The 14132-nt window shown below is 45.3% G+C and overlaps 1 long non-coding RNA gene across 1 annotated transcript; it reads left to right on the top strand.

The window, feature by feature from the left end:
- The first annotated feature begins 7323 nt into the window (after window positions 1-7323).
- On the top strand, window positions 7324-12984 carry LOC146425550 (uncharacterized). Its single transcript, XR_014846600.1, has 2 exons — window positions 7324-7367; window positions 12418-12984. It is a non-coding gene; the product is annotated as an uncharacterized LOC146425550 (long non-coding RNA).
- The last annotated feature ends 1148 nt before the right edge of the window (window positions 12985-14132 follow it).

Here is a 14132-nt window from a genome sequence, read left to right as displayed (position 1 = left end):
GTGACCAGTGCCACAGAGATAAGCGAAACAAGGCCTTTCTTTGAACCTTTAAAATTTTAACTGGGAAAACCCATCCTGCCAGTAAAGAAGGATGATGGTAAAAGTTACAGAATAGTGCAAGATTCAAGAGCAGTTAGCAAAATCACAGAGGATATAGATTCAGTTGTACCAAACCCCTACACTTTTCAGACCACACTGACAAATGAACTAGGGTGGTTCACAGTTTGAGATCTCAAGAATGCCTTTTTCTGGATTTCTATAAGTGAAAGTAGTCAAGAACTCTTTGCTTCTGAGTGGGAAAATCCTGAGACAGGAAGAAAGACTCAACTCACCTGGACAGTGCTACTCCAAAAGTTCAAAGATCACCCAACTATATTTAGACATCAGCTGTCAAAGGACCTAGAAGACTGGAAAAAGCAAGAAAAACCTTTGTATGAAGCCCTTTAGGCAGCTGAGAAAGGAACCATCAACTGTACAGAGGAAGCAAGGGCTGTATTTAAACAGCTAAAACATTCCTTGATGTCCGCTCTAGCTCTGGGGCTGCCAGACCTAACTAAGCCCTTTGGACTTTTTACATATGAGCAGCAGAATTTTACCCTAGGGGTACTGGCACAGAACCTTAAGGACCAGCAAAGAGCTGTGGCCTATTTTTCAAAACAGCTAGACAATGTTAGCCAAGGGTGGCCTTGGTTTCTGAAAGCTGCGGCAACAACTGTCATCCTAATACAGGAGGCTCGTAAATTCACCCTTAGACAGCACATTGTCATGTATGTATCCCGCGCTGTGATCTCTGTGCTGGAGCAAAAGGGGGGACACTGGCTATCCTCTAGCAGAATCCTCAAATACCAATCTGTGTTGTTGGAACAGGACGATGTTACCCTAAAAACATCTATTGTAAACCCTGCAATGTTTTTGTCATCCACATTACTTAATGACCTGCCTGAGCATGACTGTTCACAGACAATGGAGGAGACCTATTTCAGCAGACAAGACCTGAAGGACGTGCCTCTGAAGAAGCCAGATTGGGAACTGATCGCACTGACCAGAGCTCTAGATTTGAGCGAGGAAAAGAAGGTAAACATATGGACTGATTTCAAATATGCCTTCAGTGTTGTTCATGCCCGTGGAACTATTTGGAAGGAACGTGGCCTGCTGACTGCTCAAGGTAATGACATTAAGCATGCAAAACAAATCCTTGCACTCCTGCAGAGCATCTAGAAGCCTACAGAAGTAGCTGTCATGCATTGCAGAAGTCATGAAAAAGAAAAGACAACCCCTGAAGTGGGAAATCACTTTGCTGATTGCAGTGGTGCACTCAAAAACAGCTTCCCCATGCTGCCTGGGGGAGCTGTTTCTAAGCCTAATCACGCCGGGAGGACTTCTCAGCGGCCGCCGGCTGTGAAGCTGTCTTAGACGCAGTCCTCGTAGAATTGTAGCAAGTTGAGAAAGGCAGCTATTCCATTCCAGGTTCCAAGCTATTTATTGGGACAATAAGGGGGGGAACTGGGGAGTGGGGGAGGGGAGACGAGAGGTGGGGGAGGATGCGAGCTCCATGGAGGCCAGAATAGAAGAGGGCCGGTTCTGGGTCCCGCCAGGCTTTTATCCGTGGGGCTGGGAGACGGTCCTGACTCACATCAGCCAGTCAGGAAGGGTCAGAGGGGAGGGATTAGGGGAGGGAACACGCGTTACAACAGCTGATGATATAGCAAGAGGAATAGCAGAAAAAGGCATACTTGCGGTTGTACCACAGAAAGAAGTAGATCTGACAGGGTTTACTCCAAAATATGATCAGAGGGACCACAAATTATTTAAGTTTCTTAAAGCTGAAATTAAGGAAGGTGGGTGGGCTGTTACCCCAATAGGCCAGGTTGTAGTCCCACCCCTGCTCCTTCGAGAAATAGCTCAGAAGAAACATGAGAGTACACACTGGGGAACAGAAAACCTTTTAAAACATCTGAAGAAAGTAGTGATAGGGAGGGAGATGACTGATATTGTGCAATCTATAACAAGCAAGTGTAAAACCTGTTGCAAAGACAACCCTGACACAAGCAAGAGAGTAATGCTAGGAGTAACCAAGGCAGGGCATCTCCCGGGAGATTACTGGCAAACAGATTTTGTTGAAATGCCATGTAAGGAAGAATACAAATATGTACTGATATTGGTTGATATGTTCAGTGAATGGCCTGAAGCTTATCTCTGTCACACCAATGCAGCAAAGGAATAGTGAAAGCCTTACTCAACCACATAATTCCAAGGTTTGGGGTTCCTTTGGAGATGTCATCAGATAAGGGACCACATTTTGTTGCAATGGTGATCGGGGAAGTTAGCAGGATTCTGGGACTTACTTGGGACTTGCATGCACCATACAGGCCCCAAGCAAGTGGCTAAGTTGAACATATGAATGGAACCCTCAAGGCCCAGATTGGTAAGATCTGTCAAGAAACATCTATGACCTGGGTTCAGGCTTTGCCTATAGCCTTACTGAGGGTCGGCATACAACCAAGGTGGAGGGACAATATAAGTCCCTATGAAATTTGATATGGCAGACCATATCAAATTCCACATATCCTGGAGGAAATTCACATGAGAGGGTATGGTTGATTTACAGAAATACTTAACAGCTTTAAGCTCCACTTTGCAGAAGCTCCAGAGATTCGTTGCGCTGTCCAAAGCTTTAAGATCGGACACCTCTGCTCACCCATTTCATCCTGGAAACTGGGTCTACATCAAATGGTGTACCAGCGACCCCTTCCAAGCTAACTGGAAAGGACTATTCCAAGTTTTGCTGACCGACCTCACTGCTGGAAAAGGTTGCTGAGAAAAGACCATGGATCCACCACTCCAGAATGAAGAAAGCTTCTGCCCCTGAGACCATCGAAAAAACAGACTGATGCAAATCAAGATGATGTAGTTAAAATTGTTCTTTACATGTCTGTTTTTTGCCCAATTAGTAACCATGACTCAAGGCTCAGCCAAAAGTTACACAACACTGTGATTCAAAATGTGTCCAGAGCTCTTAATATGAGCAACTGCTGAATCTGTACCCAGTTACCACCTCTAGATGGATGTGATAACTGGCCATTAAAAATTAGAAATGTTTGGAAGAAATTTGGAAGGAGATTCAAATTCTATATGAAGTGGGTTCCAGAAATTACACCTTGAAATTCAACCATATCTTCCACACCCTCACGTCATGGTTACCAAATGGGGCCTGGGTAAAAGAAGCATTTATAATAGTTGTAATTGTAGTTATTACCTTTGCTATAGCTAGTTATGTAAACTGGTGCTGTAGGTAGTGTAGTGTAGAGACTAGACAAGGCAAAATCTTGTTAGTCTCTAAAAAGGGGGGAAATGATGCCTGATGGTTTTTGTCTTTTCTATTTATACCATTTTTATACATTTTTTATACCCTTTCCCTTTCCTTGTACCTTTCACTCCCTGTACCTTAGCCCTACATGTCTATAACCCTTGTACTCTGATATTTAGCCTAGTTCGGGGGTTTTCTGGGGAAGACGAAACATCCCTACTATCTCAAAACTAGAGGCTCCAACCTTGGACAGGGCCTCCTCTCTGGAACATGTTTTTGTAAACTAGATTGTAGCCTCATTTGGGGGGGACAATTAGAATAGAGGGGCAATTACTTCATTTGTTAAGTTTCTTATAGGGGGATTTTAGGTAGATATGCTAATTTGTGAGGTCCATAAAATTGTATATGCATTGTACACAGGGTGTGCTCCTTGGCGTGATTCCACCTTTGATGCGGGTGCACCTGGGATTCTATTAAAACCGAGGTAATACCCTTTTTCCCCTATACTGCTGTGTCTGCCTCTTATTTTTACCAACTTTTAAGGCATCAATACAACAAAACAGGCAGATATTTTTGCTGTACTGGTTGTATTGCTGAGTGAATGACAAATTGACAGATAGTCGGACTGTTTTGCATACCTTGAGGTAGCACAACCCACTGGTATCTTTCCATGGGAGTCTCATGAGTGACAGATAGTAGAGAAAAGGCAAACTTAGGTGCATCATCTGGATATAAAGGAATTGTATATAAAGTCTTTTAAATCAATTATTGCTACTTCCCAATGTTCTGGAATCATTGTAGGGTTAGGTATTCCTGGTTGTAATGGTCCCATAGGTGACATTAACTGCCCTGAGATCCTGTAAAAGCCTCCATGTTTTAGGAATAACAAAACCAGGTGTGTTCCATGGGCTAGTGGAAGGGACTCTGTGGCCCAAATTTAGTTGCTCTTGTATGAGAATCCAGGCCTGGTGAAGCCTCTCATTTGAGAGGGGCCACTGGTCAACCCAAACAGGTTCACTTGTGAGCTAAGTCAGTTTGAGGAGTGGCTTTTCATCAGTGACCCCTATTAAAAATGTGTGGAAATGACCGAACCCCATTGCATCATCAGATCTCATCCCCACAGAGTGCCCAGGAGTACATATGGCCGCAAGGTGGCAGTCTTGCTCCCTGGACCGATGATCTGCAGCTCTTTTGCTGACTGCCAAGGCACCTGCTGTCCTCCGACTCCTGTGACAACCGCGGTAGAGGGTACCAGAGGCCACTCAGGGGCCATTCCTTTTGCGCTATGATAGATACAGCAGCTCCGGTCTCGACCAGTCCTGTAAAAGACTTAGAGTCTATTTGACAAGTGAGTAATGGCTGTTGTACTCCTATGATTTTTGACCAAAACATTTGCAGGGTGCCTGTGCTCCCAAATCCTCCTGCCTTTTGTTGCTGCTTTTATTGGGTTTGACTGAGGTAAAGCTCGCAGCCCTCCCAGTGCTGTGCTTTGCATTAGTAGCTGGAAGGGTGTTGATAACAGACCAATGTTTCAGCTACTGCTGAGCAGCGCTGCTCCTCTGACATTTCTTCCCCCATCAAAGGGATGGGAGTGGGTAAGATCCTGAGACGGGACACAACCAGGCCACCTGACCCAAATCAACCAAAGGGATATTCCATACTGTATGACATCAGCTCAGATATATAAGCTAAGGGAGAGGGGAGGAAGGGGGGGCATTCATGAGTTTTCAATGTTTGCCTTCTGGAGCATCCTTTACGCATGCTGAAGCCCTGCTTCCCGGGAAGTGCCCGAACATCATTGCTAATGGGAAGTAGAGATTGACCTTTTTTTCCTTTTAGCTATAGCGCACTCAAATCTCTGCTTATTCCATTTCTTTTACTGTAATAAAACTGATTTATCTCACCCTGCTGGCTGTTCTCCATCTTACTCTCTCCCCTGTCCCAAAGGGAAAGGGAGTGAAAGAGCAACTTAGTGAGCACCCGGCACCCAGCCAGGGCCAACCCACTACACTGTTGCAGGATGGGTGCTGAGTAGAGAATTGCTGGCAGCAGTATTAATTATGCCAATCGGCTTCCATGTGCCACTGTGCAGGGAGGATTGGGTGTCCAAGCCATGATTTTGATTTCCCCTTTATAATCTGCATTGATGATTCCTAGTAATATAAACAATCCTGTTCTGATGGTTGAAGAGCCACCTAATAATAAAGAGTGAATTTGAAATAGTAGTGGACCAAAAACAGCAGTGGGCAACAGATGAACAGAGGTATAATTTAGAACTGTGGTAGTGCTGATTGCCAAGTCCAAGCCAGCATTCCTGGGGGTGCCCCTTGCAAGATCTGTGCTTGCATTGGCATCTGATTGAGTGGGGTCCCGTTGGATTGAGGGGCACCGGACCTTGGGCTCCCTTTCAAGTTTCCATGCTTTGGGAGGGGGTTCCTGTCCTTATCAAACTTCTATCTGCATTGGTTTGCCCAATGGAGCCCCTTTTTGCAGCAAGGGCAAGGTGTATTGGTTTTTTGTGGTTCTTTTGTCCCTTCAGACACTGTGTTTTAATGTGGCCCTCTTCTCCACATTCAAAGCACTTGACAGCTGCTCTGGCCACTTGCAGCTGGTGGGCTAAGGCAGTAGCAATAAGTTCTGTTTTGAATTGATCTGAACCAATATTAGTGCATGTCTTGAAATAATCAGAAAGTTCTACATCAGCATGTATCAGGTCCAAGGCTTTTTTACAGTAGTTTTTAGCATTTTCACAAGCAAGGGATTTTAAGACAGCATCAGTTGCTGCCTGTGTCTCAATTTACCACTTAACGGCTGATTGCAATCAGTCAATAAAGGTAATATGTGGTTCATGAGTGCCTTGTCTGATGGCGGCAAAACCAGGCTCTAATTTTGTTCTATCAGGTACTTTTTGCAGTGCACGCAGGGCAATAACAGTAGCTTGCTCCCACGCCTAGGGGGCCAGTTGTAATTGAGCCCGAGCCGTGGCATACATACTGGTGCCTGTGAGTTGAGGGGCAGGTATGTTGATTGGGGGTTGCTGATTGGCATTATTCAATGCCTGAGTTTGAGCCATATCTACAAATTCTGTCCACAAAACAGAGTAATGTCCCCCTCTCAAAACTGCTTTAAAGAGAGATTTCCAATCCAAGGGTAACATCGTGTGAGATTCGGCAATTGCATCTATTAAATTCATAGTAAAGGAGGAGTGTAAACCATTTTCCTTCACTGAGTTCCTCAGTTCCTTTAGCATTTCATATGACAATTGGTTGTGCTGTGGATTTTGATTCCAATATACAACTGGCATTGCATGAGAAAGTTCAATGTTACCTTCCTGTAAAGCCCGTTTTCAGCATTTCTGTATAAAGGCAGCGTGTCCTCATCATAGTGTGATAAATGCATATTATAATATTGGCTTTTCGCAAATATTAAAATGGATGCTATGTGTATAATTTTAATTCTTACAAAAGTAGCCTTGGTATAAAGATATAGTTGTGTAATAATAACTAAGGCCTTTATTTCTGCTACTAACTAAACTTAGACATAGTGGTGAAATAGCTGATATGGTTATTTTAGAATACTTGTGGTTAACTTACAATAACTGAATCACCTGCTTGGTTGGATAACATCCAAAGAACGGTGTCATGAAGACCCCTGCCACTGACATTTCAACTATCAGCAACTGTGTGGTGGTTTTGATTGGCCCAAAACATCAGCGAAGTGTTTTTAACATCTAGGAGAAATTTGAGCCCCTCAGAAGCTGTTCTAGTAGGCCTAGGGAGGTGTCTGAGGGGTGGGGTGTGGCACAAAGATGGCTCCTGTGTGTCCTGAGTGCAAGTTCTGGAAGTTTTTACATCAAGTCCAGAAGAGCCAATCTCTGATGGCTCTGAAGGTGATGGACATGCTGCCGGCCAAGTTTGGGCCAATTGGAGGTGCTGGTTACGCCTCTGTGAAAACATATTTAAGAAAAAGTCAAAACAAAGCAGGCGCGCACTTCTTTCACTTTGTAGTTGGAGGAGGAGGAGGTGCAGGTGAAAATATGTGAGGGAGAACAGCATGGAGAGTGCCAAGGTCAGTGAAGAAGGGGGGAGAAAGAGGTGCTCCAGTGCTTCCGGCACCAGAGCTGAAAATTTCTGCTAGCCGTGGTGGAAGCTATGGGGGAGTCAGAAATTCCTCCTGCAGCCCATGGAGTCTGTAAGGATGCAGAAATACACCCACAGCTCTCTCCAGAGGAGGAGGTGGATGCCTGGAAAAGACTGTGAACCAGTGGGAGTCTCATCTAAGAGTTAAAACTGCAAAAGGCCTTGACTGAGAGAGATAGGCCTTGCTCCTGGCATGGAAGCAGCCTGGCCTCAGCTCGGGAGAGTCTGCACAGCACCTTATGGACAAAAGACTCATGTTGCAGCAAAAATTCGGGCGGGATGTTGCTCATGAGATTGGACCCACGCCAAAGAAGTTCCTAGAGGACTGTCTCTCGTGGGAAGGACCCCTGGCTAAGTAGAGAACCTCTTTTCCTGATTGGACTGACCAGAAGACCCCTCAACCTGCCCCCTGTCTGTGTTGCTAGTTTGCAAAGAGGGAAAAAGGGGGGGGGTGAGTGCAGAGACTGCTTCTTAAGAGGGTGGGGGTGAGAGCAGAAAACTGTCTGAAGAGAGAGAGAAACAAGCAGAGATAAAGAGTATTTGTAGTAGAAGAATTGTGGTGATGAGTAAATTTGAGAATCTGCTCTGTGGACTGAAAAGAGACCCCACACCCTGCCCCCTCCCCCCCACCTGGCTTGTGGATTGTAGAGGAGGAAAGGGGGTGAATACTATAGGTTCGTAAGAGGGAGGGAGGGGTGTGAACAAAATAATGTATGAAAAGTATATTTTTGCCTTGCATCTATCCTCCAATTCTGTTAGGTAATTAAACACTTTTTGCAACTTTAAGCTTGAAGCCTGTTTGCCCTTTTTCGTGCGTCCTCCTGGCAAGGGTCCTGTCTCAAACCCACGACAAACTGTCATCTGAAAAGACCACAGAACAGGGCTCAAGCTGGGGGTGATAACACGACTGACCAAAACCACAGCCAAGAGGACGGCACATACTCTAAAATGACGGATCAGAGGAGGGGCCATGCTAAACTGTTCCTGGAACATGCAAACTAGTTTGGGGAAAAGTTTGAATATGCATAATTTCTATGAATGTGTATTAGACTGATGTAATAGGACAGGTATATAGAGTGTCTCTATCAGTGACAGGTGTGTTTCTGGTTAAGTGCCAAGCACTCAGTGCTGTTACTTTGCTTTATTGTCTTTGTCCCCTATTGTCCTTTATTAAACTTTTAAAATTCTAACAGGTGAGTGAAACCTCATTTTTCAGAATAGTCAGTAAAGGAATACGACGGGGCATATGGCAGTGGTCAGTTTGCCATAGCATTTCTGTATGCAGTTTGTAAAATTTCTTCTGTACTAGGACCAGTTGCTGCCATAGCACATACAAGAGCTAGGGGAGGATACAAGTCAGATCCTTGTTCAGGATCAATAGGACCAGGATCAAGAAAATCCTCTCTTTCTGGAATGTCCTCCTCAGGTGAAGTCTCATTAACAATAACAACAGTATCTGATGGGGCTGCAGGCAGGGTATCTGCAAGAATGTGATCTGCTTCCTTAAATTGTTACAGAGCAGTATATACCATGTGCCAAGGAATTATATAATCAGGGTGGATATCATGAGGAGTAACCTGGAGCTTTTATAGGCACTCCCCAACCTTTTGCCAATGAGCAAGGTCGTAAGAACCATCAGGTGGATACCAGGGACCAAATTGTTTGACCCATATAAGTAGCTGTATAAGTTTTTGGGGTTGGATTTTATATCCTTGTTCTATGGTAATACATAACAAACAGTCTTTATGCAATTTTTGGGATTATAAGAAATGCTTCCTGACTGCGCGCAAAGGCTAACCTGTTCTATAGCCGGCGATGAAAGGAGCTCCTCATTGAATACACCTACAGTTGGTTTGGTCACAGTACGCCACTGGGGAGCTGGATTATTTCAGCCATAATGAAGTCCCTGTAAAAGCAGGCATCATCTGTAGCATACCGAATGAGGATCACTTGCTGTATGCGATATGCACTCTGATTTTATTGCAAAGCCATACAGTATATATACTTTTTAGCATGAAAAGTTGTCTCTTAGTTGTTTTCTCAGCATTTTACAATTCCTCAATAAATCTTGTTAAGTTTGACAGCTTGTTGTTCTTCCCAGGGGAGAGAAGAAGCTTGCTTATGTGCTTCAGATCCTGTGCTGATCAATACTTTTGGCATCCGGTTCTTTGGTTTCCTGGGGGATCTTGGGAGCCTCTTCCTGATTCACCCCAATCGAGCCCAGAGACACTTCAGACACCAAGTCAGAGAAGTGGGTATTTGCTTTATTCGATGCACCGGATGTGTGGGGAATTGTTTCCACCAAACACACACACTTGTACCCCCAAAGACACAGTGTTATAGGTAAAATTCATGAATATTAATTACATTCCCCAGGATAGGAGTAGTTACACAAATCATTTCTCGGAAGTCATTAATATCATTAGCATGTGCACCATGTATGTCCTGGTGGTCTTTGGAGACCCCCAAAGACCCCTCCAGGGTGAAGGTCCCTCATGGGATGATTCAGCGGTTTCTGTGCTGGTTTCAAATGCATGTTTGTACATCTTAGCTGATAAGCCATCAGGCCAGAGTTGTTACCTACAATTTGAATTTGAATTAAGAGTTCAGCCTTCAGCCCTGGACAGGCGCCGTGCTGGTGGAAGGAGGCAAAAGCTCAAATAGATTTGGGTTTTCTATTTGACCACTCCTTTCTCAATCCCCCTTTTCTTTTGTAGTTAGTAATTCTTTACAAATCTTGTATGTTATGAAAGTACGTACCTTTCTCTATTTTATATCTAAGTTTGTACTTTTGCCATTGAGCATAAGCATCGCAATTCTAAGTACATAATATCATACAGCAATAACTACTAATACAAACAGTAAGCAACAATGCAACAATACAAATAACTATTACAAACAATTGTTTAAGCTAGGTTAAGTTGTGTAACCATGCTATAAGTTTGTTCCATACTTCTTTAAATTCTCAAGAAGTGTCATTTAAAGTGATTTGATGAAATGTTTGCGTTCTGTCCAAAATTGTCTGCAAATTTGTTTCTATTCATTTATTCAAATACAACCAATCTAATGTGAGTCTATTTTGCATGGCTAGTTGTGAGATGATCTTAATTTCAATTTGCTCTTATGGCATCTTATTGCACAGTGACTTTGCCATCTCAAGGGCAAAACTTTATGGGCACTGTATTCATATATTTAATATTAACTTTGCCCAGGGGGCACTGGCTAACTCTTGGGCTATGGTCTTATTTTAGTTTGATTTTAATTTTACATATTAGCCCCCCTATAGGTCTAGAATTTTGAGCAGTTATTGTGAAGAAAAAGAAGAAAGACAGAATCTATAGAAATTTTAAGAGGAATGTTAATTCTTTTGGCTTTCTTGGGCTTTTCATCCCCAGTGGGTTTCTCTGGAGTCAGGGATGGGGAGAATGGAGCACTGCCTCTGCTGTGTGCATGGCTGGCCTCACTGCAGGGCTGGGATTTGAGCTCTGTGGAGCACTGCCTTTGCTATGTCCATGATTGAGAGCACTACTGCAGCACTGGGATGCTCTGGGGTTGGGGTGAGGAGCAGTTCACTGAAGTTGTAGGGTCCGGAGGGGTCCGGCCGCCTTAGTCCCAATGGCTTCCGGGGCTTCGGGAGACCTCGGAGGCCTCACCTGGGCCCAAGCTCTCAGCCCTCCCGGCTGTTCAGCTCTGTCCCAGAGGCGGCTACGGTCAGCCTCAGTGTTCCCAGGCTCGCTCCTTGGAGCGGCAGGGACCACGCGGCGGAGGCGGGTGCCTACCGGGCAGGAACGCCGTGGAGTCGCTGGTCGCTTCCCGTGATAAAGAGAGCACGACGAGCTGAGAGTCACCAGTGCGCAGTTTATTAAAGGAGAAGCGGCGCGGGGGAGGCACACTGGGGGCTCTCGGGTGGGGCGGTCCACGCAGCTACCGGGTGCAGAGCACGGCGGGGCTGGGGTCACGGCCACACCACGCCGAAAGAACAAAGGGAGGGGGTTTTTAGGGGGAAATACGGGGTTTCCTGGGGAGGAACAACAGGGGCGGAGCCAACGGGGCTCCGGGACAACATGAGGGACAAGCGGGGGAGCAAATGAAATATAACTAGGGAGGGGATTACAAACAACTCATGGGGGAAGCCCGGCAACAGAACATTCTAGTGAGGGCAAGCAGCAGGGGCAGTGATAGGGGCGGGGAAGCGAACTTTAAACCAATAAACTTAGGAAAAACTTTCCAGGGGAGGGAGAGAGCGGTTTACGGCCCGGCCTCCTCCGAGTCCCAGGCGATGGCATCCTCGGCAGCGTCCCTGTGGATTATGCCGACCGTCGGCCTCGGGGACTCGGGATCCGCAGCATCGGGCCGCCGCACCCCCACACCTTGTCTCATGTCTGTATACACTTAGCTGTTTATCTAATGAGAATACACTCGAACATCAAAGTTATTAATGATATTATACCAAACTTGCTTAATGATAACACGTTAGAGTGGGGAGAAGGATGAATTCTTGCTCCTTTCACCCCCCTTTGGAAACGTTTTATATTTTTGCTAGGTAGTTTTATTTTGGAACATAACCAGTTCTGTTTGCTCTTCTCTGTGTGGTGGTTTTGATTGGCCCAAAACATCAGTGAAGTGTTTTTAACATCTAGGAGAAATTTGGACCCCTCAGAAGCTGTTCTAGTAGGCTTAGGGAGGTGTCTGAGGGGTGGGGTGTGGCACAAAGATGGCTCCTGTGTGTCCTGAGTGCAAGTTCTGGAAGTTTTTACATCAAGTCCAGCAGAGCCAGTCTCTGATGGCTCTGAAGGTGATGGACATGCTGCTGGCCAAGTTTGGGCCAATTGGAGGTGCTGGTTACGCCTCTGTGAAAACATATTTAAGAAGAAATCAAAACAAAGCAGGCGCGCACTTCTTTCACTTCTTTGTAGTTGGAGGAGGAGGAGGTGGAGGTGAAAATATGTAGAGGGAGAACAGCATGGAGAGTGCCAAGGTCAGTGAAGAAGGTGGGGGAGGAGGTGCTCCAGTGTTGGAGCTGAAAACCCTCTGCGAGCCACAGTGAAGGCCATGGGGGGGCAGGAGGTCCCCCTGCAGCCCATGGAGTCCACAGGAGTGCAGAAATTCTGCCCACAGCCCACGCCAGAAGGGCAGGTGGATGCCTGGAAAAGACTGTGAACCAGTGGGAGTCTCATTTAAGAGTTAAAACTGCAAAGGCCTTGCAAGAGAGAGAAAGGCCTTGCTCCTGGGATGGAAGCAGCCTGGCCTCAGCTTGGGAGAGTCTGCACAGCACCCTATGGACAAAAAGACTCATGTTGCAGCAGAATTTCGGGCGGGATGTTGCTCGTGAGATTGGACCCACGCCAAAGAAGTTCTCAGAGGACTGTCTCTCGTGGGAAGGACCCCTGGCTAAGTAGAGAACCTCTTTCCCTGATTGGACTGACCAGAGAACCCCTCTCACCCTGCCCCCTGTCTGTGTTGCTGGTTTGGAAAGAGGGAAAGGGGGGGGTGAGTGCAGAGACTGCTTCTTAAGAGGGTGGGGGTGAGAGCAGAAAACTGTCTGGAGAGAGAGAGAAACAAGTAGAGATAAAGAGTATTTGTAGTAGAAGAATTGTAGTGATGAATAAATTTGAGAATCTGCTCCGTGGACTGAAAAGAGACCCCACACCCTGCCCCCCCCACCTGGCTTGTGGATTGTAAAGGAGGAAAGGGGGTGAATACTATAGGTTCGTAAGAGGGAGGGGGGAGTGAACAAAATGATGTATGAAAAGTTTATTTTTGCTTTGCATTTATCCTCCAATTCTGTTAGGTAATTAAATCACCTTTTGCAACTTTAAGCTTGAAGCCTGTTTGCCCTTTTTCGTGCGTCCTCCTGGCAAGGGTCCTGTCTCAAACCCACGACACTCTGCAAGCAGGCAGAGCTTGGTTTTGACATCTCCTCTAAGGCAACTCTTCTGGCTGCCTGAAACAGCTCAGCCAAGCAGACACACCCAAAAGCATCTAAAACAATTCTCAATTGGCACACACTTAAATCAGACATTTAAAAGGTTGTTTTAACAAGCAAACACACCTAAAAAGCATCTAAAACAATATCTAATTGGCACACACTCAAATTAGACATTTAAAAGTTGTTTTAACACTTATTCAGGATCTTTTCCTATATGATTTTGCGAGCTCTTTCTAGGGGCTCAAATCTGCTACTGAAAAACGGCATTTTAACAGTAACTGGTCTTTGCCTCCCAGCAGTTTCTTGGAGTGGGGCTTGAATTACCCCTCCTCTCACTTTTTTATTCTTTTATTCCATTTTGGATTCTCCCTGCCGCCGGACTCAACGTGCCTTTACCTTCAACATACCCACTCGTTCTCTCTTCATCTCGTGCTGCGGGAGGCTCCCCGGCAGCTGCCCCCCCTTTCTCTCTTTTCCAGGAGACACTAAAAATTCAATCTCTTCCTCTACGGAATCATGCTTCTGACACCTCTTTTTACTACAACAACCATATTCCAGAGATTCACTTCTATTATCTTTCTTTAAAGGCAGTTTCACAGACTGCTTTGGCTCTATAGGTAACAAACCACATTTCTTTCATAAATCTAAGTAATTTTTTTTAATTCACAAAACAAATCTATGTAAGGTATTGTCACAAGTGGAAACAGAGGGTATATAGATTTTACCAGTTGCCTAGGCCTATGACAACTAGTGACCA

Source organism: Lichenostomus cassidix, chromosome W, assembly GCF_008360975.1.
Source record: "Lichenostomus cassidix isolate B80296 chromosome W, HeHo_3.0, whole genome shotgun sequence".
Taxonomy (NCBI): Eukaryota; Metazoa; Chordata; class Aves; order Passeriformes; family Meliphagidae; genus Lichenostomus; species Lichenostomus cassidix.
Note: the sequence above shows the minus strand (reverse complement) of the source record. Positions and strands in the feature narration are given on the sequence as shown.